Source organism: Microtus oregoni, unplaced genomic scaffold, assembly GCF_018167655.1.
Source record: "Microtus oregoni isolate MIOR12 unplaced genomic scaffold, Mior012 000067F_003, whole genome shotgun sequence".
NCBI lineage: Eukaryota > Metazoa > Chordata > Mammalia > Rodentia > Cricetidae > Microtus > Microtus oregoni.
In genome coordinates this window covers 547,288-572,968 of record NW_024543956.1, presented here as the reverse complement: position 1 = coordinate 572,968, position 25,681 = coordinate 547,288, and the positions used below count along the sequence as shown (strand labels likewise).

General features: G+C 48.6%; 2 pseudogenes; one reads left to right on the top strand and one right to left on the bottom strand.

Annotated features, from left to right (window-relative positions):
* Window positions 1–4,744: 4,744 nt before the first annotated feature.
* Window positions 4,745–4,905, bottom strand: LOC121440347 (annotated as a pseudogene).
* A 19,328-nt stretch (window positions 4,906–24,233) lies between these two features.
* On the top strand, window positions 24,234–24,409 carry LOC121440341 (annotated as a pseudogene).
* The last annotated feature ends 1,272 nt before the right edge of the window (window positions 24,410–25,681 follow it).

Genomic DNA, 25,681 nt, shown 5'->3' with positions numbered 1-25,681 from the left:
AGGAGAAGACAGATTGGCCCTTTCTCAGCTTGTGGGAGAAGTAATTAGTTTTGCAGAGCATGATCACACTCTCTTGGGAAAATTTTCCCCACACCTAGGAGCGATGCTAAGGTTTGTTTGACCTGGGAAGCCGATGACAGTGTCGGGGGCAGCTTTCTAGCACAGGAGCTGGTGACGAGAGCTCTGCTTAGAGAGGATCACAGTGCATCGCAGTGATGAGTTATGGACCTCCGGTGACATTGCGATGGAGATTGGCACGTCTGGGGATCCTTCTGGTTTTCTCTGACTGTTTGGATTGGACAGATCAGTGAAATACACAATGGGCAAGGGTAGCTTTTATTTTCTTTCATACATTTATAGTCTTCCGACATTAGCATTGTTCTCCAGAGTTGGTGGTCATGCGTTTCAGCATCTCCCCAAGAGATGTGGGAAATAAAAAAAACTGGTAGAGGGTTAATCCTCTTTGAACTGCGAGCTGGCAGTTCTACCCTTGCTGAAGCTCCAGGTCCTAAGTGACCTCTGTATATCCAGGGATTGAAGCAGCCCTTCAGTGGGAATTCTTTTTGATGCTCTCATTAAAATGCTCTGTGAAAGATCTCTCCTCAGACCCGACTCAGATGCCCTATCTAAAGTGCTCCATGTGTCATAGTAAATTGAATGTTTTCAGGATGCTGGCGAGAAGCTAGGTCTGTCTTCTCTGAGCAAGTGTGAGTACCCCTGTTGGTACCCTAGTGAATATTCCTAGCACCCCCGTGTACTCCAGGAATGTGCCTATAAGCCCAGAGTGGAGAGGGTAGAGACAAAAGGATCCCTGGGGCTTGTGGGACCACCAGAACAGTCAAACTGTAAAGCCTCGTGTTTCGTGAGAGACCCTGCCTCAAAACTTGATGTGGTGAGGGGTTCTGGAAGGCGCAGGTGTTCCCGAGTGCACACGTATGCTTGCAGACAGGTACACGTGAAGGAAATCACTTTGAATTTGTTATGACCTCTGGTCGCCATACTCAGACACATGTGCATGCACACTCTCCTGCACCCCCATGCACGCAGAAATATAAGTTAGTATTCAAGACCTTGAGAGCCACCTACATACATCTAGGCCTTTAGGAAGAGCTTAAGAAAGGGAACATGCAGCTCTAATGCAGCTGAGTACTGCCTGGGAGCCTGTTGGAAGAGCCGCCCAGAAAGGCTCCCTTCTAACTGTGGGTGCTCAGTGTGAGCAGCAGCAGTAGCTCAGAGGGAGCCTTGTGACTGGGTTTCTCTGGCTTCCCAGGTGGTCCCTTCTGCCCTGTGCTCGCTCTTCTCGCTCTCCCTCTGCTTCTCCACCCAGGCTTCCCTCCTTTCCTAGTCCTCAGTTCTGCCTCTGAGAGACTGTTGTCCTGAAACACGGCCTTTCCCTCTCCCAGATTTCCCGGTGGCCTTCTTGCTTTGTTCTCTCTGTTTCCTGTGTCCTCCGCACAACACCCTCTAACATACACACACACACACACACACACACACACACACACACACCACCCACACCTTCTTGAAAGCTTCACTGGCTGCTTGCTTCTGTCTCCCCGTCTTCCCTCCCAGAGTACCAGCTTCTCCTGAAGTGACTCCCATTCCCTACCCATGCTTTGCTTCTGTTTTGTGCCCAGAAAGCACCATGTGCGCTGTCTTCCCTAATGTTTCTACTGCTTGCAGTCGCCATCTGTGTCCTCTTCAGCCGCCAGCCCAGCAAGCTCCCCTTCCATACCTGTGTTCAGCTAGTGTGCAGGTCATCTGTTCCTAAGCTGCTCTGGACCCTGGGAATAGGGCAGGGACTGGACCGGCGTTTTGCCCTTTTCTGGACAGAGGGCGACACACTTCTTTCTCCTCTGTGTCCACCCCTGCAGTGTCCTTTGAGAGAACAGAGGGATTTGAGTCCTGGCTTGAGCTTTCCTTAGACTGAAGGGTCGTGGGGTTGCACACTGTGTGTTCTTCGGTGAAAATCACATTCTATGGGCATGGCAAATGGCTCCTTCCTCTGGGCAGCCTTGGGGGTGTCCAGTGTGGGAATCCTTGGGGAGTCTCCAATGTGGGCCCATGCCTGGCCTCCCAGGTCTGCCCCACGTGAGGCCTTTAACATATCTCCACCCATTTTCCTGATAAGTCCCTTTGCTCTTCTTGTCCCACAATGATACCACCTTAAAATGGGGGACTGGAAGGTTTCCTGAAGTGGAGTAACTCTTTAGATGTGCTGAAGTAGCCACTGTTCTTACTCTGAATTCCTAACAAGCATCCTTTGGCTATGCAAAGTCGGTTCTTTTAAAATTACATGAGGTGAGGTGTCAAGCCAGACTCGAGTGGAGATTTGTTCGTTTGTTTGTTTCAGAAAGCCAAGGACTTGCATGAACATGGCAAAACTCTCATTGGTGGCGAAGAAAGTGAAGTGAAGAAACAAATCTCCAAGGCGCAGGACAGAGTTATCATGGAAAGTGTAAGTCGTGGGTCTGTGATGCTGTGTGCCTCGGAATGGCTTCCTAAGGGCAGAGATGGAACAATGATCCCCTAACTCTCCGTTTTCCCACAGCAAGAGCAGGATGTGTCGGTAGTTGAAACGTACCTTCAGTCCCTGGTCCTTACAGCTGTGAAGAAACCTTCTGAAGCTCACCTGGAGGAGGCACAGGGAGCAATAGCCGTGCCCAGAGGGTGTTAGTAGTAGTCAGTGCAGCTCCTTTCTCTTTACTTTGTCGGTTAGAAATAAGACTGAGACTCTGTTGACCATGAAGTGAACCCCAACAGTTCTGTGAGTAGCAACATTTAAGTGTGGACCCTCCTGACCCTGACATTCTCCCCAGCAGGGCCAGTTACATTCAGGAAGCCAATGTCATTTGATTCTACGACAGGCTGCTTTGGTTCTCTGTCACCTGCCCAAAGTGAATGTTACCTTGCTTATTTCAGGAAGAAATAAATAACGGTGGGATCCGCCTTTCCGTGCTTGCTTTCATCCATTCATGAGGTCACAGAGCCAACTGCATTGCAAATGGAAAACCAGCCCCACCTGCTCACTCAGACGTTCAGTAGAGCACAACTCTGTAGTTTTGTGCTCAGATGCGCTAGACTGTTAACACGGTTCCCGAGGCAGAGCCAGATCTTCACGTGTTGGCTTAGAGCTTGCAGTGGGGCTCTGGCTTTTCCCAAAGACATCCAGACTCATTTCTGGCATTATTCAACACTGGCTGGAAGATCCCTGCCCTTCCCTTTGGTCAAAAATATTTTATCTGTGAGTGTGTGCATAGGCACTTACAGTTTCAGTATTTTCGGTGGGTGTTTCCACGAGCATTTTCTAGTGTTCTCTTTAGAGTTTAATTTTACTCACCTAGTTCTGCGTGTGCGTGCGTGTGTGTTTGTCTGACTCTTGTGTCATTCTCTTACTCTTGTCCTGTGCTGTATCTTTTGAAGGAATCCCGAGAATCTGTGTTCAGTACATTTGACATTTATCTTCCTTGTTGAGTCTTTGCGAGCATATTCCCAGTGTGTGTCGGTACCAGGAAGGTCAGACTTTAGGCTCAGTTCCCCTAGGGCTTGAGTTACAGGGGGTTGTGAGCTACCCACAGTCGGCGGTGGCTAGCTGAATCCCAGTCTTCTGGAACCACAGCTGGAGCTCTCAACCATGGAGCCATCTCTCCAGCCCTGTTCAGCACACTTGAAATTGCTTGACCTTTTACCCGGAGTTTGTGAGCTAAGCCTATTCTTTGTGTAGATTACAGAAATGAATCTATGATGGAGAACAAAAGCCTTCTGGGAGGGGAGAGAGGAAGGAGGATCACATTCTCCTGTCCTTCCCGTCCTGTGGCTCTGCCTACCACTCTTTGTCCCAAATTTTCATGGTGAATTCTAGTCTTCCTTTGAAGGCCAACCTGATGGATTTTTTTCTTTTTTACAAAAATGTTACGTGTGTGTGTGTGCACGCACACGCACACGTACACAGATAGGACAGAGGATAGACCTTGGGAGTGAGTCCTGAAGTTGTCGGACCTGGAGATTGGAACCAACTCATCAGGCCTGGTGGAATGTGCCTGTTCAGCCATCTTACTAGCCCATTGACTTTACTACCACATACATCCCTCCATCCCTCCATCCCTCTTCCCTCCCTCCATCCCTCCTCTCCCTCCCTAGTATTCCCTTCCTCCTCTTGTGTTTCACCCTCACCCCTGCCGTGTGTGTGACTGTGTAGGGCAAAGGCTGACACTGCGTATCATCTGTAACCCCTCTTTTCCCAGACAGGATGTGATATTTATTACTGAACATGATTTAGTAGGGTAGAGGGTAGCACCACAGTAGAAGCCCCGAGGAGTGCGGGGCCCGCCAATGCCCGTGGGACCAGGATTGGTGATGCAGCTGACCCCTCGGCCATCAGGAACGAGTCACTTCTCAGCGACTGTGTCCCTCAGATCAATCTACATTCAGTTTAGTGAAGCCTCACCTCTTTGAGAGAGACAGACAAAGAAGAACTCAGTGAGGAGGACCAGGGCAAGAAAGTGGGAGGAAGGGGCTTAATAACACCACTTGCCTCTGGCAGCACGGAGAGCTTGAACTTGGCTTTACGTAGGGCCTCCATCTGATGTTCCTTATTCTGAGGCATGATTCAGGTGGACGTGATGGCCTGGACAGTGAGACCCCTGGCCGTGGTGACCTGAGGCTTCCCTAGGGCACAGCGAATACCTGTCTGGGGCCTAGATTGGAGGCGACATTGAGGTCAGAGCTCGAAGAGCCTTCAGAAGATTGTCTCCAAGGTCCCTTCGGGGAGCCCATACAGGCAACAGGGTGAGGTCATCCGAACGAGTGTGCTGTTGGCAAGCCCCAGTGAGAAGCTGCTGGCAACCGTTGCACAGCGGGCCCCGCTGAGAAAGGGGACCTCCCGTGCAGCTTAGTTGGCTGCAGATTTACCTTATCTTTTAAGACACAGTCTCTCAGTGAACATGAAACTCACTGATTTTGTCAGGCGGAGTGGCCAGAGAGCTTTGCGGATGGATCCAGCACTCTGTCCTCCACGCCAGACATGCTGGCTCTAGGGTTTAGGAGTATTGCTGTGCCTGGATTTTCCGTGGGCGCTGGTGATCTGAACTCAGGTTCTCATGCTTGCATGGGAAAACCTAACCCACTGAGCCATGATCCTTGCCCATCTTTAATTTTATGGTCAGTAACATTAGTGTTAGAAATGAATGACATCTGTGGTGCCATTTTATCCCACGTACACATGTGCATGGATGGTGTGCAGCCTCGCCATACTGCTACCTTCTCCCTGCTCTCAGATGCTACAACTCACAAACCTCTTCACAGCCTGGCCTATCCTACTTTCTGCTCCCTGGGTTTCATTGTGTTTGTTTGTTTGGTTGGTTGGTTTTCATTATGAGATAAAAGGGAACATGTGACACTTGGCGTGGCTCTCTTGCTGCTCTGTGATGTCCCGTTGCATCCATTTGCCTGTGGATGACAGGCTTTCCTTTGCTTGTCCCTCATGCGAATGTGCCATGTCATGTATGTGTTAAATACTGTATTCTGTATGTAACACAGCATTTTCTTCATGCCGTATTCGTTGATGGCCACCCAGGATACTTCCTTGAGCTTTTCAATGTCTCCTCTAACTACAAGGCAGCGTGTCTTTGTTGGTTTATGTTGTCAGTGTGGCTGGACTGACAGACGTCTAGAGTAGAATTAGGGAAGCTCACTTCTGGTGTGTCTGTTCTAGAACCATTGTCAGAGAGGACGGATTTCCCAGGAGAGTAACAGGGGAAGGTCTCTCCCTGGGTGTGGATTTTCCATGCAGTAGTCTGGGAGCCCAGGCAGAATTAAAGAAGAGAAAGCCTGCCAGGGCAGCCTAACTCCATCCTTCCTGAGCAAGAGCATGTAGTACCGTCACCATCACTCATGGCCACAAGACTCCAGAGCCTCCAGCCATCTAATGGAGATGCACAGCAGCTACAGTCCAGGGAGCTTCCAGGCCTGGATTGCAGCTACATCATTTGTTCTCCTTGAGCCGAGGCTTCCAGCTTGTCAGTTTAGCTGATACTGAATTATCCCACTGTCTGGCATGCAGAAAGCCATTTGTGGACAATCCAGCACCCAATTGGGTAAGGCATTCAAAGAATTCCAGCCACCCCGTGAATGTGTGTGTGTGTCTGTGTGTGTGTCTGTGTGTATGTCTGTGTCTGTGTGTGTGTACATTTCTCTATTGGTTCTATTCACCTAGACAGCCCTGACTTATACCGGATTCTCTCTTATGCGTGTGTTAGGATGAGGGGTTTAAGTTTAATTGGCCATGTTCATTAGGTGAAGCAAAGGGGGCTTCTGATTGCTGGACTTTGGTAGTCAACCTCAGGAAGAGGAAGTGACCACATGAGTGAATGGACCTTGGTGGCTAGCTTTAGGAATGTCATCTAACAGTATTCAGCAAGGCAGAGGGAATGGGAGAGAAGGGCAAAGCCTGCCAGAGCCATGCACACCAATTTCACGCTAGCCAGAGTCCCTTCAGCCATCCACGTTGGTGCCAGGACTAGAGAGAGCAAACTCGACATGGCACCTTTTGAGAGTCCTAAAACCCATGGATTGCAACCTGAGGGCTGCAGACCCTCGGGGGTGGGGTGTCAAATGATCCTCTCACAGGGGTCGCCCGAGGCCATCGGAAAATGTAGATATTTCCATTTCTGTTCATAACAGTAGCAAAATTAGAGTTATGCAGTAGCAATGAAAACGACGTTTTGGTTGGGGTCACCACAACACGAGGGACTGTATTAAAGGGTTGCAGCATTAGGAAGGTTGAGAACCACTGCTTTACACTCTCAAAGCCCACCTCCAGTGACACACCTCTGCCCACAAGGCCACCCTTCCTGAGCCTCCCCAAAAGCAACACCAACTCGGGAACAAGAATTGAAATATCTGAGACTATGGAGGTGCATCCCCTTCTGACTACCATAGCCCTAATGCGGCTGAAGGCATTGCAGCCATGAATCAAGCCTCACGATAAGGGCCCTTATGGGGGGACACGCCCTGGAAAGCCTCCTCGAATCTAATACATGGGCCCTGTTGGTCCCTGCTTCATGCATGCATCTATGTGCTGGACAGCCTCCCTCGTGAGCACACATTCTCCTGGTCTGCCTCATGCAGGCACGCCTCTGAGGCATCTCTCGGGCATGGCTCACGCATGAGCTTGCTGTGCTCACCTTTATGCCTGCTAAGCCCGCCACTCACGTGGGCATGTGCTAGGCCCCACCTGCTGGAACACCCTCTCCCAGCCAATCATAGAGATGCAATCTTGGGGAGGAGAGGGACTGGTTCCATATGTCCTCTTTCTGAGGAGAAAGGCACTGGGGTGATAATGGCTAGGTGGGTGATCGGATATTGGGGGATGCTGTGCTGAGGTTTTGCGGGTAATGAGAGAAATGAAAAACCGGTCAGACTGATCTAATTGCTTCCCACCACGCTGTTTAGGCTAGGCTAAAACATTTCATATGTGACAAGGGCCATCTAGTAGGAGACAGTAGCACATGGGAGAGCATTGCCTTAGGATAGCCTAGAACTGGCCAATTAAAAATATGTCCAAAGTATGCTTCATCTACATACCCCAAGGACAGATAGGAACCGGCCAACCAAGGACATACGTATGTCCATACTTCATTTGTGTAATGATACGCTTATTGAATATCGCACCCTTTTGTCTCGATCCGTAGACTGGGTTAGGGTCCAGGAGGGACCCCTGAGAGATTCTACCTGAGGTCTGACTGTTCGCTTTCAGAAGCTTCTGGACAGAATTGGGGAGGGAGAGGATAGGGAGCCACCTGTGGAATTTATACCTTTGACTTGGAGTGTCTTTGGGCATATCCCACCTTGGAGGAAGGATGGTCTTCCCCCGGAATTCCAGGAAGCCTTGGGAGTCTGGTCGTCTTAATTTGTCTTGTGATTGTTCTCGTTCGCTTCCTTTGTGGGATATTTCCCTATCTTCCCAGACCCGGAACTAGCATAACCAACAACATGGGAACGACTTGCTCTGCTCCTTTGGATTTAACCCTTGCACACTGGCAGGACATGCAGGACACCGCGAACAACAATAGCTAGCATGACTGTGAAGTAGCGTAAGTGGGTAACATTTTGCTCTGTTGAATGGCCTACTTTCAATGTTGGCTGGCCGGCAGAGGGGTAGAGGAAATAGATTGTCGTCCCCAAACTGGTCACCCAGACCAGGTTCTTTACATTGTGACTTAGCAGGGATTGATAGATCCGGTGGAGAGTCCCTGTCCTTGGGTTAAACAGAGTCAGGCTTACCTGTTGATGCCAGACTTTGGTCTCCTTCCTGCCTTTAGTTTCCTTCCTCTCTAAAATCCAATGGTGGCTGGTGGCTGTTTGGAGAGGCTAAGGAGATGAGGCCTTGCTGAGGGAAGGAAGTATGTCGCTGGGGTGTGTGTAAGGGGGGGGTGGCCTTCAGGTTTCAAAAGCCTCCTTTTTCACTTGACTTCCTGGGTTGCAGTTTGAGATGGGAGCCCTCAGCTCCAGCTTCCAGCGGGAGGTGCCCTGTGTGCCACCTGCATTCCCTGCCATTATGGACCCTACCACTCTGGAAGCATAAACCCCTAATAAACTCTTTCCTCTCTGTTGTTGCCTTGGTTATGGATTGTATCACAGCAATAGAAGCCCTAACTAAGACAGCCTGATAGAAGACCTGAAGGGCTGGTGTGGGAGTCCCCTCTGTGTGCTGTGATTACCATTAATGAATAAAGAAACTGCTTTGGACCTATGGCAGGGCAGAACTTAGCTAGGTGGGGAAAACTGAACTGAATGCTGGGAGAAAGAAGGGTGGAGTCAAAAAGATACCATGGAGCCACCACCAGAGACAGAAGCTGGGAACTTTACCTGATAAGCCACAGCCACATGGCAATACACAGATTAATACAAATGGGTTAAATCGAGATGTAAGAGTCAGCCAATAAGAAGCTAGAGCTAATGGGCCAAGCAGTGATTTAATTAATACAGTTTCTGTGTGATTGTTTTGGGTCTAGGCAGGAAGAACTAGCGGCCCCCTTCCTACTACAAAGGTTCGGTCCCACGCATGGGTGCTATGTCAGCAAACCTAACTGTATCCTCTGGAAGGTGGCCTTTATCTGCATGAGACCCTCATGTCTATAAAAATAGAAATAAGCATCTGAGGTTACTCTGTTGGATCAGGGTGGTGAAGGTGACTGACCATTAAGGGACTCCACGGTGAGGCTCCAGCCGTGGCAATCAGAGACTACCTTCCTCTACAGCCCTTGGGGAGCAGAGTGTGCATCGTGAGACGTGCCTGATGGCCATCCGTCAGGCATGCATGCAAGCCTGGATAGGCCACCGTACTCATCAGACCATGCTGTACCTGCCTCGCGTGTGAGCACGCCCTTCCAGCCAAAAAGGGGTGCATGTCCATCGGAAAGGCTGGGACTAACTATCTGTGGCTGGTTTCTGAAGGGAAGGAAGCTCTCGAAGGTGTGGTTGGGTTAGGATCACCTAGTGAATAACTGGGTGAAAGGGCATCTTCTGGCGAGGTTTTAGGCAAGTAATGCTTGAACCACAGCCCCTGGGGTTGGATGGTGGGGATCCCGGGGAGGCTTGCTCAAGAGGGCCTGTGATGTGATGTGCCTGTGTCTGGCCTTAGCCTCGAACTGGACTAGACACCTCTGGAGCATCAGAGGCGAGGTTTGAGAAATAGAGGGCCTGGGAGGTCTTAGCCGGACAGGGTGTTAGAGGAGGGACGTGCGGTATCCAACAGCTGGCCCCTGTGTACTATTCGGGGGCAGGATGAACACCTGAGACCTCTGAGATACAGCCACGGGCCATCAGCAACCAGAGCACCATTTGGAGAGAAAAGCACAGTGGACCTCTCAGGCATGCTCAACTGCTGTGCCCCAGGGTAAACGCCTGTCTCTGACTGATAGATCAGCCCAGCCCTGGAGTCTCGCCTGACCTCTCCCTGTAAGTGCTTATGTTTCATGTCCCCAGAGCAGCCCATGGGACCCACTGGCCCCCATGGCACATATACGCCCCTTCCGGTGGCATCCAATCAGAGACAGACACATACACAGGAAGATGGGCTTAACTGGCTGTGACCACGGCCCAATGAAATGAGGCCGTGGGCCATGCCTCAAGGGGAGGGCGTGACTGGTCAAGCTAGGCGTGCTGAACCCCTTGGCGCATGCGCATCATGTTGGCCCGCCCCTGCGCGTGCGACAAGGGGTATCAGGCCAGCCAATCAGAGAGTGTTATATTGGGAGGTGGGGCCAGACTAAACGTGGCCAACCTCTGAGTGGAGGGAAGCTGTCTAGCGGAGCCGAGGCACGTAGGTGAGTGGCGGGGTTTTTTGTTTCTTTGTTTTGGGGGTTTCGGGGTACCGTGCCAGTGCTCCTGGGGTGGTTTAGAGGGATCAGGAAGACGAAAGCTCTTGACGCAGGACAGAGGGACCACAGAGCGAGAGGGGTCAGGGTGGCCTGTGAGGTGACTTTGGGAGCCTCACTTCCACTTCAAGCTGCAAGAGGCACCAGAGGCAAGAATGAAAAGAGGTGATGAAGGCAGCTGAGCCCTAGAACACTGGGTGGGGCAGAGTCAGGGGCCTGAGAGAGGCGGTAGGGACTCTCCACATCTGCTGTTTTGTGTTCCTTTCCTTCCTGGGGTCTGTGGGTCCTGACAGGACAACTGGGTCCTCCTGCGATGCTTCCACTGGCAAGAGTTCGACAGGCTCACCGGTCTGAAAGGGAACTCTGGGCACTTTAATCAAGCACATAGGCAACTGTAGGGCCCGAGTCGGGAATGGGCGACTGATGGACAGCGTCACACCTGTGCGAGGGCCTGCAGGCAGCCTCAGGAGTGCCAGAGGTGGGGCCTCTGTCTGACAGGGGCGGGAAAGGAGCCTCTCAGAGGGGCATTCTCAAGTGTGGTCACCGAGGTGAGTGGACAGGGTAAATAGCAGACTCGATCGCGAGCCCAGGTCAGCAGGGATGCACAGCCCTTTGGGGGAGGAGAGCGGGATCTTGAGGAGGAAGGGCGCAGGTTTATCTGTGAGGTGAAGTTTGAAAGACCCACTTTTGCCTGGTAGTGAAATAGGACGCTGAAGGCAGTAGAGGAAGGGGTTCTGAGGGTGGCAGGTTTGAAGAGAGCTGGGTGTGGCAGTGAGGTACAGAAGGGGAAGTAGTGACTGTCCATGTTTTCCTCCTTGTGTCCAGCTGGAGTCCTCAAGGGACATCTGGGGCCCACTGACATGCACCCAAGGGCCTTGCCTCGACAGAAATGCCTGTCTGCAGGGGGTGGGGCAGGACTGGGCCCCTTCTGCATCCAACGTCTGGGCAACTTCTGCATCCAGATCTCACAAGTGCCATTTCAGGCCACTTAATCCTGGGCGTGTATGCCTTTGCAGCCCGTCAGAGAGATGTGCATTGGGAGGTGGGGCCTAGATAGGCACAGCCACTCGCTGAGGAGAAGGAGGCTCCCAGGGTGGGAGAATACCTGCATGGATGATTTGCCATTGAGTAACTCTGTTATGAGTCTCCCCAGTTGTGATAGGGATCCGAGAGGAACCTTACTTAGCTCATGCACCAGGACAGTGGGATCTCAAAGAGGCAGGACCGAGGGAAACCTGTGGGGTGATCTCAGGAGCTTTGCTTCTAAATGGGACTGAGCAAGGCCCCAGAGTGCAAGGTTGGGGAGGGGTCAAGAGGGCTACAGGGATTGGGCAGGCTGAGTGGGACAGCTTATGAGCTGGGAGACGTGGCCCAGGTGACTGAGTAGGCCGTCAATGCGTTGGCGTTCCCAACCAGACACGGGCATTTGGTGCCTTGTTTGGCAGGCGGGAGGCAGTGTGTAGTGATGAGGCAAGCTGGCCTGCTTTTCCTCCCGCCTGGCTCCCGCATGGCTAGCTTTACACCCGAAATAACAACACACAAATCGTATTCATTTAAACACAGCCTGTCCCATTAGTTCCAGCCTCTTATTGGCTCATTCTCACTTCTTGATTAACCCATTTCTAATAATCTGTGTAGCACTACGAGGTGGTGGCTTACCGGGAAGATTCTAACCTACGTCCATCTCGGGCCGGAGCTTCATGGCATCTGCCTGACTCTGCTTTCTTTCTCCCAGCATTCTGTTCTGTCTACTCCACCCACCTAAGGGCTGGCCTATCAAAAGGCCAAGGCAGTTTCTTTATTAACCAATGAAAGTAACACATAGACAGATGACCCTCCTACACCGGCAGTGCCCAGGATTTTCCTACCCAAGGGTCGGGAACACAGCAGAGGACCAATCTTGAGAGGTAGTGGGTCTGAGAGCTCCACGTTCAGATAGAGATATGGTGCAGAACTGAACTGTGGTGACATCCTCTTGCCTTCTCCTTGCTGCAGTACAAGAGCCAGGGCATCTGGCCACATCCTGTGGAGTCCAAGTCCCTGTTCCCATTGCCATCCTGTAATTCCTCCTGGTATCTGTAGTGGCCGGAGTCCTGTCTAGCCCAAGAAGATTCTAGCCATGTCAAGCGGGGAGAAGAAAGCCCGTGAGAGTGCTGGCACGTGTCCAAGGCTGGATCCGAATCCCACGTGGGATGACACCAAGAACCCAGATGCAGTCACCCCAGGTAAAAAACAAAACCAGAAACAATAACAACAACAACAACAAGCCAGATAGGCCTTGTAGGGCTCTGTCCACCTGGGTAACGTCCTAAAGTCTTTTGGTGGGTGGGAAAGCCCCTGAGAGTTCTGAAACGCATCCGAGGCAGGTCTGATTCTCATGTCAGATGACACCCGGAACCCCGATTCAATCACTCCAGGTTTGAAGAAACAAGATGGGCTGCCATATGGCTGTGTCCACCACAGGGGACATCCTAAAATCTCTTGGTGGGTGGGAAAGTTCCTGACAGTGCTGGCACACATCCAAGGCTCATGCATATCACATTGCATGACACCAAGACCCCAGATTTCATCACCCAAGGTTAAAAAAAAATCAAACAACAACACCAAAAACAGAAGGGCCCTGTAGGGCTGTGTCCACCCCGGGGGACATCCTAAAATCTCTTGGTGGGTGGAGCACTGAGTGGATTATGTGCATGAACTTTTATTGGAATAGCAGGAGGTTTCAGATGCTAATAACTCTTGTTCAAGCTTCTTGGGGCCTTTAGGTTCCCCCACCTGAAATTTCTGCCACACAGGAAACCTGCCACATGCCTAGTCAACATGCCTCTCCGGGAGCACATGGGTCACAGTGACTCTCTGGAAGGCCTGTACAGGTGCCTGGACCAACTGGTCTGAGAGTCAAGCCTAAAGTGGTGTGTGTGTTGTGTGTATCTCTGTGTCTCTGTGTGTCTGTGTGTCTGTGTGTGATGTATATGTGATATGTATGTGTGTGTCTGTGTATCTGTATGTCTGTGTCTCTGTGTGTGATGTATATGTGACATGTATGTGTGTGTGTTCATGATTTCACGGATGACTATTGAAAAAGTGTAAGGAACAGATGCTGGCTATGGAATCTAGAAACACTATAATGACACTGCTTTCCGTGGGGGATGATGAGAACAGCACACTTTGTTTCAAAATAGTTTTCCTCTTTCGTTTTAAAACACCAGGAAGAGAAGTCATTGATGTCAGTGGTGAGGACGGTACTTCCTCTGGAACAGAAGGGCAAGAGGCCAGGTGATACGTTTTCATATTTTCACGAAATAAATTTAGAAAAGTCTGGCTGGAGAGAGGGCTCAGTGGAAGAGTGCTTAAGGTGCAAACACAGCAGCCTGAGTTCAGGCCCTCAGCACCCACAGATAAAGCCATGCGTGGCCACACCCAGCCTTTAAGCCCAGAAGTGAGGGCTGAGGAGGCATGGCAGAACCTGGGGGATATTCCGGGTCCTTGCTGATTGCCAGACTAACAGAATAAACGGAGATAGTAAGTAAGTAAGTAAATGCAGCAACTAAGGCGCATGCACCACGTGGATGTACTTGGGTGCATTGAGCTGAAGGATCTCAAAGCAGCATCCTACAGTAGATCAGATGTTCAATGTGGTAAGGAATGAAAATCTCATGCCTCCAACAAAGTACGGATCCTGTCATAGAGCCTGTCTGACAGGAATAAGGTGGCCTGTTCTTGAAATGTGAATTGTATGTAGGCTGTGTGGCACCCTCCACTTCTTCCACTCACTACAAGAATGACCTTTTATGTACATCGAAGTAAAAAGGTAATTTCTTTGCAGGAAGAAAATACAGAATTTATTTGAAGAATTTGAAGGTACATTCTAGGAGATATCAGGAATTTGAGAAAATTGTTTCAACCAAAGAAGTGCAAGGCGAGGGAGGTATCGCTTGGCAGACAAGAGAGTGTGTTTACTGCCTTGTTCTCAAACAGTGTCAAATAGTATTTATTAGATTACCAACTCTCTACTTCACGTTAATTGCCAATATTGAGAACATGGCACCTGTGGTGTGGATGCTGTTATTTACTAACAGTGGGATCTTTGAAAATTAGATGTAATTATCTGTCTTCAAGGTTTTGATTCGCACAAGTGATATGTCTGTTTCTAATATCACATTTGAAGCCAGCCGGTGGTGGCACATGCCTTTAATTCCAGCACTTGGGAGGCAGAGGGAGGCAGATCTCGGTGAATTCGAGGCCAGCCTGGTCTACAAGAGCTAGTTCCATGACAGGCACCAAAGCTACACAGAGAAATCCTGTCTCTAAAAACAATCCAAACAAAATACCACATATTACTTTACTTGTTTGTATTTCAGTCCAGCTCTCTGTCTCCTCTCTCTCTCTCTTTCTCTCTCTCTCTCACTCTCTCTCCCTGTGTGTTTGTGCGTATGTGCGTGTGTGTTGCGTGTGTGTGAGTAGGGGTGGTGGCCAGCCTCCCTTAAATACCTGACCACTGTTTAGTGTGTAAAGAATGGTACATGCAGTGGGGAGCTGAAGTCAGCACTGGGACCATTGTATGCGCAGACTGAGTCCTGCTTTAAATGTCTCTGTCAGAAGTCAGTCACACAAACAGTTAAAAAAAACATTGCAATCCGAGAACGTTCTAGGAGCTCTGTAGAGGTTTCTGACAGAGAATCGATTCTGGAAACTTCAGGAATCAGGATAGGGAGGTAGCTGAGTGGGAGAGCACTCGCCTTCTATGCTTAAGGCTCTGGGTTCCATCCCCAGTACCACAGACTTATCGATCAGTGTGGTTCCCCCGTTAGAATATTCAGGGTGTCTACCCTGTCAAATTTGCCTAAAAGCTCCAATGGCTACAATAGTTACAGTATTTTCATCTGACTGTGCAATAATCTCGGAGCCTTTGGAGATCTTTGTAAACGGACTACTGTTGTGTTTTGCACAAAGCGGCCCAACAGTCCCTCAGAATGTGTCCTTGAACTGGAGCATAAATATGTACATTGATTGAATTTTACCTTTTAATGATGCCCCATGAGGAAATTGCACAGCGATTTGAAACCCTTTCTTGCCAGTTTTGCTAAGTTCCCTTCACTGTGTTTTGTCTGTAAGATATAGACACTGAAGTCCAGCTCTCCAATCTCACCTCAAGGTCATAACCACTGAAATTCTTGACTGAAAGAAAGGAGGCAGATATTCTTGCCATTGACAGATTGTTTCCCTCTATTAATAGCAAGTGGTTTTCTAAGTAGAAAACTAAAGCTGGCGGAACTTTACAGTAATGGTTTCAAGAATGTGTTTCGATACAGAACCCAATAAGAACTTTCTTCAGGGCAACAGCGAAAGATTCACAGCGATCATCATGGAGTCTTCTGAAACCTTGGAGCTGAAATTTGAGGATATTCTAAAAATCCAGGGCGAGCAAAGGTACGGTTGTTGCTTCTTGGTGCTGTTATCCCGGACGCTTTGACATTTGGTTAGTAAGCACGATAGCTAGAGGTTGAGGAATAGCCGTGACCCCCACGGGCCAGAAGCTCAGTAGGAGAACGTGTTCGGCTTGGCATTTCTGTATAGGGTAGACTTCTTTAGTCATGTTATAGCCTCACATCATCACCGAAGTCAGCTGCGTTTCCTAGCCATGAATTACGATGACCGTTTTTTATTTTTGTTGTTGTTTTTTTTTTTTTTGTTTGTTTGTTTGGTTGGTTTTTTCGAGACAGAGTTTCTCTGTGGTTTTTTTTTGGAGCCTGTCCTGGAACTAGCTCTTGTAGACCAGGCTGGTCTCAAACTCAGAGATCCACCTGCCTCTGCCTCCCAAGTGCTGGGATTAAAGGTGTGCGCCACCACCGCCCGGCTATGATGACCGTTTTGACACATTGCTGTTGAGTCAGTGGAACAGTATGCATCACGTGAACGTGCTGGGCACCTGGAGCTTGAAATCCTCAAAGCATTCATCCCACAGTCGGTCGAGCCTCTGTTCGGTGCCATAGAAATGAAAATCCCATGCCTCCAAAGCCTTATAGCTATCAGGAGCAGTGTTCACTGTGCTACTGTACCGAGATCCACACTGGCACAGCGTGAGGAAGAGCAAGCAGGTAGGCCACCGCAGAATTCTCTGATGGGAGCGGATGTGCATGCTCCTTGGACCTGTTCTTCAGAAAGAGAGAACTAACCACAAGTTGTGTCTGTCAGACAGACGAATATTTGTGGAATGATAGTAAAACAATAGTTCTTCCTGAGCTTTCTGGCACAAAGGCGTGGGAAGGTACTTCTCTCTCAGCAGGGAGGAGCAAATGCTGTGATGTAAAATGAAATAATCCAGTCAGCTTCCTTTTCCCTGTCTGCATAGTTTAGAGGCCATTTCCACATCCTCCACCAATAGCGTTAGTGAGGGCAAGTCAGTCGTGCTTCAAATGTACTTTCTTCCTATTGGGATGGAGTATGGCACTATTCCTTGCTATATCATTCACAGGCAGAAACTTTATCAAGAATATTCTCTTCAGATGAAGACTTTGAAAAGAAAGTTATCCGAGGATGCAGCTGAAGTCAAGAAACGTGCAAAAAAACTCGCTGTGAGTGTCAAGCAGCTTAGCTTTCAAGGAATCCATTGTGTCAGCATCAGAAGTAGCAGGGCTTCCTGCAGCAAGTCTGGAGGGAAGGGACGAGACAAGAACTTAGGGAGGCAAGCAGGGTGGTGGATGTGGTGACAAGAGACTGGCCACTGACCGTTTCCCCCTGGTTTGTTCCTTTTCCCACAGAGAGATGACAAGGTCAGTGATGGTTAGCAGCCATCATGGGGGGGGGGGTAGCAGGTGAGCAGGCACTGCCTGGAGAGTGCAGGAGAAGGTATGGGATTGTATCTTAAGAGGGAGCCCTTTCTGATCCACCCAAGAAGTGCAGACACCAGGAGCAGGAGGCCCACCAGAGCCTTCTGACACAGTGACGAGGGAGGCAGAGTGAGAGCAGTCCCTGTGGCTGCGGCAGAGCAGGTGGAGGCTTAGCCTTCAGTGCTTGGAGTTCAGACCAGCCCACTCCCAGAGGTGAAGAAGGCAAGGCTTCAATCCGTGATAGCCATGGGATGACTGACTCTCCTTTAACCTGGAGATTTGAGTGAGGTTTTTATGAGTTTTGGGGCACAAATAAATGCCTGACACCGGACAGTGCCATCTTTGAGGGAATCTTCCTTCCTGGTGTAGGATGGAGCTGCCCTCCTGGAGATTCTGACTTCCAAAGTGGGGAGGCCGAGGCTGGGATGTGGAGGGAGATGGAGGCGACCCCCCCCCCCGTCCAGTCAAGTGGGCAGGAGTATGGCCCCTGCATTCTGCATTCCCACCAGTTGGAACGCAGTCACGGTTCAGTCCCTTGCTAGTCACGCTCACTGGGGAAAATAATTTACCTCTGTGTCTCAGATTGCTAGGTGTGAGAGGAGAGATACTTAAGGTCCCCATCTCATGGAATTGGTTTCAAAAGACTCTTAGATGTGCATTCTTATATTGGTCCAGGACAGTATCCGACGTAAGTCTTACAGAATCCTTGCCTGTTAAGCAGGCCAGCTGTGGACTCTACTCTTACTGGCAAGAACAAAAGGGAGTGGGTTCCTATGTAGGGAGTGAGAGACACTGGGGCCATCTCAGGGTAATTTCTGTAAACACAGAGGGTTCACCAGCTATGACAGTCTCTAATGGATGGGTTTTCAAGTCTTCAGAAACTAACAGCAATGTTTTAGATACTGTTACGTAGGAAAACGTTCCATTAAATGAATGAGTTCTCATCACTATGGTAATATTTTAGTATTAGATAACTTGTGTGAAGTGGTCATCGTGCTTGAAAAATTGCTAGTGATTTCCTTGTATATGTTTTGCATAAATATGATACAGAGTCACGTTTTTGTAATATTTCTGAGTTTCCCTGTATTGTTCTTACATCTTTTACTGTCTGTGTCTCAGAATATCTTCAAGGAGCAGCAAAAATTTATTCATCAGTCTCTGGGTATTCAGAAGAAGAGAATGGAAGAATTTAAAGATCTGTGTGAACAGTACTTGGAGGTCTGTTGTACATTCTGAAAGCAACCCACACACAGGGACATTGAATACTCTGGCGTTCCTTCCATGCTTTGGCTTATTCCTTCGGAACGTTACCTGTAAACATCTTCCTGTCAACAGAGGTTTCTGTCCCGCCTGGTCCCGCAGTCATTCAGTCCCAAAGAAGCACACAGAGGCCTACATTTTATTTATAAACTGGTTGGCCTATTGGCTCAGTCTTCTCATTAACTCTCATATCTTACATCTCAACCCACAATTCTTGTCTGTGTTAGCCACATGGCTTGGGACCTTTTATCAGCGAGGCATTCTCATCTTGTTTCCTTTTGGACTGGGTCACAACTGAAGACTTGACACTTTCCTCTTCCTGGAATTCTTCTGTTTTCTTGGCCCCGCCTCTACTTCCTGCCTGGCTACTGGCCAGTCAGAGTTTTACTGAAACAGTGCAAGACCATTGTACCAGAGCATCTTCCAGCATTTTCCTCATGGTGTCATGGTTCCATGTAAACCTAAGTACAAAATGAGTTTTTACTTTTAGAGTTCACATACGGTGGGTAGAGTCCTTTGAAGCAGGAATTGCTGCCTTGGTGATTTCATCCAGAGTTGTTCGTATTGTACAGGGCATTGATGCCTTTCAGACCGTCTGTTCTTGCTTCACAGTGCATTTTCCCTTGGGTGTGTGTGTGCACTGAGGCACACGCACGTGTACGTTCCTCTGGGTGTGTGTGTGTGAAGGTCAGAAGCCAGCCGTGGGTATCTTCAGTCACTCTCCTTCATATCATTCAGGATGGCTCACTGAACCAGCAACTCGCTTGCCCCTGTGGCTGGGCTGGCTGTTCACCAGGTCACAGGGGTGGCGTGCCCAAGGGAAGAGGTCTTGCGAAATTTTATAAGCTCCCCCCCCACAGCATTTCACACAAGCATTTAAATGTGGCATGTGCTATTTCACACACTACTGAAGGCACTGTGGGGGTGGAAACCATGAGTTTTAATTTCATGGTATTCAGTGGTACACGACAAGCTACTCCAGCTCCCAAAGAAATGAGTGGCAGTCAATGAGCTCATGCCTCATGCTCTCTGTTTTCATTGGGATTCATTCTTGATTTGCGGGGAGAGGGATCCATGCTAGGTAGGCAAAGCACCCTTCCCCCGAACCCTCCGCCCCCCCCCCCCCCCGCTAATGCCACAAGGTTGAACTTTCAGCAGTGGGTTGTGGAGTGGTAACGTCTGTGTCTCTTTGGTGGGTGACGGATCTCCATGTTGCACATGCTGTATGCTTGTTTTGGAATAATGAAACCATGTCTTTTCACCACATCTACTCCCTTTTAAATATTGCTGTTCGCATTTGTAAACAAAATGACCGGGGCTGATTTCTGCCCATGTCTCTTTCACTTTAGAAACTTGTAATACTGAGGGATTCTCGGGGAGAGTCCCTCATTGAAGAGCTGAGACGTCTAATAGCCACCTTGGAAACAAAACTTCTGATGCTGAATGTAAGTACTGAGCCTTTCAGGGTAAACTGAGGCTTGACGAGCACTGTTTATTTTAATATGTCCGTTTAATATGTCCTTGTGCTTCACAGCGCCAGCAAGAGAATGCTGCTGGTCAACTGTCTCTCCTGGATCTGTTATTCTCATAATACTCTGAAGAAATGAAAGTCGATACGAGGGGAGCGACTCTCTCATGGAAATTCTCTGGGAGAAGGTGCTTGTGGTTTGCGGCTTCAGCGACTACATCTTCTTGTGTTCTCCTGTTCCTAAAGATACCCCTTTCTGCTAAAACCCAAGTAAACCGAAGGATTTGTGTGACAGCAGTCCAGAGATGTCTATAGCATCCTCCAGCCCACGGGTCGTAATGGCAAGTTTTTCTTGGTAGCGTCGTAATTAATGGTTAGCAGTGCATTGGGGTCGATACAGTGGGGTCTTGTACCTCAGTATCACTTGACCAAATTAGAAGGCACAAGAGTGGTCCATCCTTGTCATCTTCAGAGAAATAGTTAAAGGAGGCACACTCTTGCCATTGTATACTGCTGTTACATTTGTTCAGTCATGGAGCCTATGGGAATGACGATAACCCTGCAAAGGGAATGCGTCCTGTAGACTTGAAAAGACTGTGCCCCAGAAGTAGTGAAATTGGTAGAATTCATTAGAACTCCTGAAGAAAAAAAGATGTAAGTATTGTGACGAGTATGTGAAAATGTCACTTCCCGACAAAATTTATAAGGTCTTTCAATGCAATGTGGTCTGCTACCTGATGTCAACTGCCTGTCACATTAAGAGTTGATCCTTAGTATGCCTATAGCTCACTTCCTCGTGGTTTATGTATTTCCTCCTTTGTATGGATAGCGGTAACTGAGAATGTTTTGTGATTCAAATTTATTGTGCATGTAGTATGTGAACATCAGTGATAGACAAGGTCTTCTGTACACTTAAGACTCTTATCCTGTGGTGTCCTTCATATATGTGTGTGTGTGTGTATACATACATACATATATATACATATATATATACACATATATATATACATACATACATACATACATACTCCATGGGAAATCATTACTTGGAAACATTTGGTTTAATAAATATGGAATTGTTTCAGACTTGCTGGTATGAGTCATGTAATTGCACTCCCTTCCCAACGTTTCATGCCCTTTTAAACAAAAATGGTCCCATGCTAACTCATGTTTCTGCATGGGGCCTCTCCTCGTCCTGACCACTTGTCTCATTGTGTCCTGTGATGCAGAAGCATTAAAAACAAGTGTGTGTTCGGCATCTCTCATTTTCTACAAGCAGAATTCATTTCTCCACAGTCAATGAGAGAACTTCCCCTCTGGCCAGAATCATGGTACTTCCTAAACTGTGAATCATCTAGGGGAACTTCCCCCTTTGTTCAAAATATCTGTGATCGTATGGACCTTCAGTAATGCTTCCAGCACTGAATATCTCCTACTTGAGATATTCTATCAGTAGGAGATGAAAAATACATTTCCCTATCATTGAATCTTGTATTATTCGAGTGTGTACTCCTGCGTGTATGAGAGAGAGACAGAGAAACAGAAAGAGACAGAGAGGGATGGAGAGAGGGAAAGAGAGAGAATATTTTGGTATGTGGTACATGTGTAAATGTGTTCCTATGTGTAGCACGTATGTGTGAATACACGTGTATGGAGTATGCAGGTTTATGCATAAATCTTTTAGTATGCAGTACATGTGTAAATGTGTTCCTATGTGTAGCACATGTGTGTGTGAATACACGTGTATGGAGTATGCAGGTTTATGCATAAATCTTTTAGTATGCACTACATGTGTAGATGTGTTCCTATGTGTAGCACATGTGTGTGTGAATAGACGTGTATGGAGTATGCAGGTTTATGCATAAATCCTTTAGTATGCAGTACATGTGTAAATGTGTTCCTATGTGTAGCACATGTGTGTGTGAATACACGTGTATGGAGTATGCAGGTTTATGCATAAAACTTTTAGTATGCAGTACATGTGTAAATGTTCATATGTGTGGCACACCTGTGTGTGAGTGCATGTATGCATCTCTGCATGTTTTCAGATTGTGTAAATCATTTGGTATGTGCTTCATATATATGTGTTCTATGTGTAGACACACTTGTTTTTGAATGCATGTGTCCACCTCTGTGTATGTTTGCAAGTGTAAATCTTTTGATATGTGGTTCATATATATGTGTTCATATGTGTAGCACACATGTGTGGATATGTGTGTGAGAGAGTGTGCAGATCTTTTGGTATGTGGTACGTATGTTTATGTGATCATAGGTGTAAGTGGAGACTTCACGTTCATTTCCTGGCCAACCAGACCCAAATAGTCACAACAAAAACTTTATTAATTACAACACAGTTTTGCCGACGGCCCAGGCATATTCCTAGCTATGTCTTACATCCTAAATTAACCCATTTCTACTCATCTGTGTATCACCACGAGGCTGTGGCTTACCGGTAAGTTTCCGGTGTCTGTCTTTTTTGGCAGGTGCATGGCATCTGCCTGACTCTGCCGTCTTTCTCCCTGCATTCATTTTAAATTTCCCACCTAACTTTGTACTGCCCTGCCATTGACCAAAGAAGCTTCTTTATTAACCAACGGTAGTAAAACCTATTCATAGCATACAGAGGGGAATCCCACAACACATGTGTGTAGAACTCATGTGCGTGAATGCATGTGCACGCATGCGTGCGTGTGTTCACAACTGCATGTGCATATGCTGGCAGATATGATTTTGCATGTAGAAGCCATACATACTCCAGGCACCCACCTAACTTATTTTGACACAGGGTAACGCTGTGACCGTGGGGCTCATTGATTGGTCTAGAGCGTTAGGCCATTGAGTGCCAGGATTCTACCCTGTCTCTCTTCTTCAGTGCTGGTGTTATAGACACTCACCGTTGGCCTTAGATGTGGTATGTGTACGTATCTGTGCATGTGTATGTATGTGTATATGTATGTATGTGCAAATATGTTCGTTCAGGTTCCCAAGGAGGGTGTCAGACCCCACAGAGGGGGAGTTATCAGTCACCTGACAGGGTTCCTGGGATTTGAACTCGGGTCTTCTGGAAGAGCAACAAGTGCTCTTAAACACCGAGCCGTCTCTACATCACCTTGTGCTGAGGTTTTCAAAGGTTCTGGAGATCTGAACACATCTGGGCTATTTGGTATCTCTGGTCCTGGTTGTAGGAGCCTGATATGGCCTGGTCCAACAGATAGTGAAGATCACCAGGCTATTAATCACCTCCAATCCCCAGCCTTCTGGATGGAAGAACAGGTCTCACATCTTTTCCGTTGAGAAGACATTACTGCATGCTTAACGTTCCTGGTTTCCCAGGAGATCTGTGGGCACAAGGATCTTCCTGCTCCCCACAGACTGGGACACTGTGATTGGAGCTGAGATATGACCCAGGAGACAGACCCACATTTGCAAAGTGTAGATGCCACACAGTGAAATAATGAGAACTGTCACAGAATGTGTTCTGTATGCATCATCAGTGTGGACAAGGAACGGATAAAATTTCTGAGTTCAAAGCCTATGAAACGAATATGTACGTGGAACTGGGGAGATGGCTCAGCAGGTAAAATGCTTGCTGAATTAGCATGAAGACCTGAGTTCAGATCCCCAGAACCATTGAAAACCTCGGCACAGGGTGCTGTAGAGACAGCTCGGTGTTTAAGAGCACTTGTTGCTCTTCCAGAAGACCGGAGTTCAAATCCCAGGAACCCTGTCAGGTGTCCCAAGACTGACTGATAACTCCCCCACTGGGGGGTCAGACACCCTCCACGGGAACCTGAACGAACACATTTGCACATACATACATGGACACATACACACACGCACAGTTACACACACATACCACATCTCAGGCTAACGGTGAGTGTCTGTAACACCAGCACTTGAGAGAAAAATTTGTGAGATGTAGCATCTGAGAGCAGGGAGAAGGAAGCAGTATGGCGAGGCTGCACACCATCCATGCACATGTGTACGTGGGATGAAATGGCACCACAGATGTCATTCATTTCTAACACTAATGTTACAGACCATAAAATTAATGATGGGCAAGGATCATGGCTCAGTGGGTTAGGTTTTCCCATGCAAACCTGAGAACCTGAGTTCAGATCACCAGCGCCCACGGAAAATCCAGGCACAGCAATACTCTTAAACCCTAGAGCCGGCATGTCTGGCGTGGAGGACAGATTGCTGGATCCATCCGCAAAGCTCTCTGGCCACTCCGCCTGACAAAATCAGTGAGTTTCATGTTCACTGAGAGACTGTGTCTTAAAAGATAAGGTAAATCTGCAGCCAACTAAGCTGCACGGGAGGTCCCCTTTCTCAGCGGGGCGCGCTGTGCAACGGTTGCCAGCAGCTTCTCACTGGGGCCTGGTGTGCAATGCTTGCCAACAGCACACTCGTTCGGAGTGACCTCACCCTGTTGCCTGTATGGGCTCCCCGAAGGGACCTTGGAGACAATCTTCTGAAGGCTCTTCGAGCTCTGACCTCAATGTCGCCTCCAATCTAGGCCCCAGACAGGTATTCGCTGTGCCCTAGGGAAGCCTCAGGTCACCACGGCCAGGGGTCTCACTGTCCAGGCCATCACGTCCACCTGAATAATGCCTCAGAATAAGGAACATCGGATCGAGGCCCTAAGTAAAGCCAAGTTCAAGCTCTCCGTGCTGCCAGAGGCAAGTGGTGTTATTAAGCCCCTTCCTCCCACTTTCTTGCCCTGGTCGTCCTCACTGAGTTCTACTTTGTCTGTCTCTCTCAAAGAGGTGAGGCTTCACTAAACTGAATGTAGATTGATCTGAAGGACACAGTCGCTGAGAAGTGACTCGTTCCTGATGGCCGAGGGGTCAGCTGCATCACCAATCCTGGTCCCACGGGCATTGGCGGGCCCCGCACTCCTCGGGGCTTCTACTGTGGTGCTACCCTCTACCCTACTAAATCATGTTCAGTAATAAATATCACATCCTGTCTGGGAAAAGAGGGGTTACAGATGATACGCAGTGTCAGCCTTTGCCCTACACAGTCACACACACGGCAGGGGTGAGGGTGAAACACAAGAGGAGGAAGGGAATACTAGGGAGGGAGAGGAGGGATGGAGGGAGGGAAGAGGGAGAGAAGAGGGAGGGAAGAGGGATGGAGGGAGGGAAGAGGGATGGAGGGATGGAGGGATGTATGTGGTAGTAAAGTCAATGGGCTAGTAAGATGGCTGAACAGGCACATTCCACCAGGCCTGATGAGTTGGGTCCAATCTCCAGGTCCGACAACTTCAGGACTCACTCCCAAGGTCTATCCTCTGTCCTATCTGTGTACGTGTGCGTGTGCGTGCACACACACACACGTAACATTTTTGTAAAAAAGAAAAAAATCCATCAGGTTGGCCTTCAAAGGAAGACTAGAATTCACCATGAAAATTTGGGACAAAGAGTGGTAGGCAGAGCCACAGGACGGGAAGGACAGGAGAATGTGATCCTCCTTCCTCTCTCCCCTCCCAGAAGGCTTTTGTTCTCCATCATAGATTCATTTCTGTAATCTACACAAAGAATAGGCTTAGCTCACAAACTCCGGGTAAAAGGTCAAGCAATTTCAAGTGTGCTGAACAGGGCTGGAGAGATGGCTCCATGGTTGAGAGCTCCAGCTGTGGTTCCAGAAGACTGGGATTCAGCTAGCCACCGCCGACTTTGGGTAGCTCACAACCCCCTGTAACTCAAGCCCTAGGGGAACTGAGCCTAAAGTCTGACCTT